Raw genomic sequence first — 2664 nt, 5'->3', positions numbered from 1 at the left:
TCCCTAATTCACCTTTTGGGGCTTCTACTCTTACATAAAGCTCTTGTCTTGACAATTCAAAATTGGGCGAAGGTTTTTTACCAAGAAATTTATACTCAAAATCATTCCATTCAGAATTATTTTCTTTCTTAAAGCGTCGGACTTCTAAATTTTCATAAGGTCCTCCAGGAATTTTTTCTACAGCTTGTTGAATTATTTTGATGGATTCCCTCATTTCACCAATTCGTACTAAATAGCGAGCTAACGAATCCCCTTCTTTTTGCCATTGGACTTTCCAATCAAATTGGTTGTAAGACTCATAAGGATCTACTTTACGAAGATCCCATTGTATTCCAGAAGCTCGTAACATCGGTCCCGATAAGCCCCAATTTACTGCTTCTTCTCCGCTAATAAAACCTACTCCTTCAACTCGCTCTAAAAAAATTGGATTCTGTGTAATAAGTTGTTGATATTCAACAACTCCGCGTAAAAAATAATCACAGAAATCTAAACATTTATCGATCCATCCATAAGGTAGATCGGCGGCTACTCCTCCGATGCGAAAGTAATTGTGCATCATTCGCATACCTGTAGCAGCTTCAAATAGATCATATATTAATTCTCTCTCTCTAAAAATATAGAAAAAAGGAGTCTGTGCGCCGAGATCCGCCATAAAAGGTCCAAGCCATAGCAAGTGAGAAGCTATCCGGCTTAATTCTAACATAATTACCCTAATATAGCTGGCTCTTTGTGGTATTTGAATATTCTCCAAGAATTCTGGTGCATTTACTGTTATTGCTTCTGTAAACATAGTAGCTAAATAATCCCACCTTGTTACATAAGGTAAGTATTGTATAATAGTTCGGTTTTCCGCGATTTTTTCCATTCCTCTGTGTAAATACCCTAATATGGGTTCACAATCAATAACATCCTCACCATCGAGAGTAACGATCAGTCGAAGAACACCATGCATTGATGGGTGTTGAGGGCCCATATTGACTATCATGAGATCTTTTCTTGTAAGCGGTAGACTCATATCCTTTCTTCCTTAATTCATTATTCCATGAAAATGGATTATTCCATGAATTCCTCAAAGCGAGGCTCATCAAAATGAAAAATCTAAGACTACTATAAGACTACTAAAAAAATAATAAAACAAGAAAAAAATTTGAACGATTAAATTACTGCTCCCGAATATTCAACTGACCGATTAATTTCTTATAACGTACTCTATTTTTCTTTGCCAAATAAGCCAGCAAACGTCGACGTTTTCCCAAAAGTCTTCGTAGACCTCTTTCCGATGAAAAATCTTTTTTGTGTAATTCCAAATGTGAAGCAAGTCTCCGTATCTTATTGGTGAAACTGAATACTTGAAATTCAACAGAACCCCTGTTTTCTTCTTTTTCTTCTTTAACCATAAATCCAAAAATTTTTCTACCTCCTTTCTTTTTCATGTATTTTTCTGATCAGGAAAAATACAAAATTATGTCAGTTATTTTGAAGTTATTCTAATCTCGTACACACACAAATTTGCAATTATTCATCTACTACTGGAATTTGGATTTATTTTATCGATGCAAATTGGATTTGGATAGAAGGGTACATTCTTTCTAATATTTTAGATAGAAGAAATGTTTCTTCTATCTAAAATATTAGAAAGAATTTTGCTGATTTATTTATTGCTATATGCAATTTATGGAATTGATACACCATTTAATTGATATCATTTAGCAAAATGAAACACAGCATATGCATCCATCTTTTGGCTCGAGAATTTCACGGGATAGAGATATGGTATAAGAAATAGACTATTAAGTAACTCTAAATGAATTGTGGATACATCTGTATCCTTAACATACTGAAACGATTGTCATTATTCGTATCAAACCAATAGCGATTCATACAAGCTAAATCTTCTAATCAATGGTGGGCCAATAATGAATTTTTTTGCATATGTATTAAGACGCTTGGCCTGATTTCGAAATTGTCCAGAGTTTTATATGTTGTTTTCATTGCAAAATGATGGGTCTCCTTCCATAACTTTCCAATTACGAGTACGAGAATTGAAAGACATGAAAATTCTCAATTCTCTACGGCGTCTAGTAGATAGAAACAAGAAAATCAGAAGAATCTTTCTCTATTCACTATCATTCCGCGTCTTCGACTTCTATTAGTTTCTTTTCTTCTTTAATGCAATAGCTATAGTTTGATATAAGAATCCATTTCTCAAAGTAATGGAAACCATTCTCTTATAGGAAATGGTTCGAAAATCGCTATTCCACCTTTTAGGTATCGTGAAAAGTGATACCTGTGAAGATCGTGCATTTCAGTCAAATTCAGATCCGTTTTTCGAGTCCATGATATAATATAACCAAATTGGATAGATCTTCCACCTGTTTAGCTAAGAAAGAATAGATACAGAGGTGGATAATAGATCGATATGAAGATCATGAGCTGCCCCATAATGAAATCGCCAGTAGTCGCGAATATCTCCTTCTTCCCTAATCCAAGATTGGAGAAAGAAGATCTAAGAGGGACCTATGGAGAATGTAGTCAGAAATCCATAATAGAGTCCGACCACAACGACCGAATTAATTATCCTCATCGAGAAACTTAGACTACTAAATAGAAAAGATTTGAAAATCATGGCATGGGTCTCCTTTTTTTCTTTCTTTAGAGTTTTCT

Source organism: Triticum urartu, unplaced genomic scaffold (assembly GCF_056163025.1).
Source record: "Triticum urartu cultivar PI428250 unplaced genomic scaffold, HENAU_Tu73 scaffold1, whole genome shotgun sequence".
Taxonomy (NCBI): domain Eukaryota; kingdom Viridiplantae; phylum Streptophyta; class Magnoliopsida; order Poales; family Poaceae; genus Triticum; species Triticum urartu.
This window is presented reverse-complemented; position numbering follows the sequence as displayed.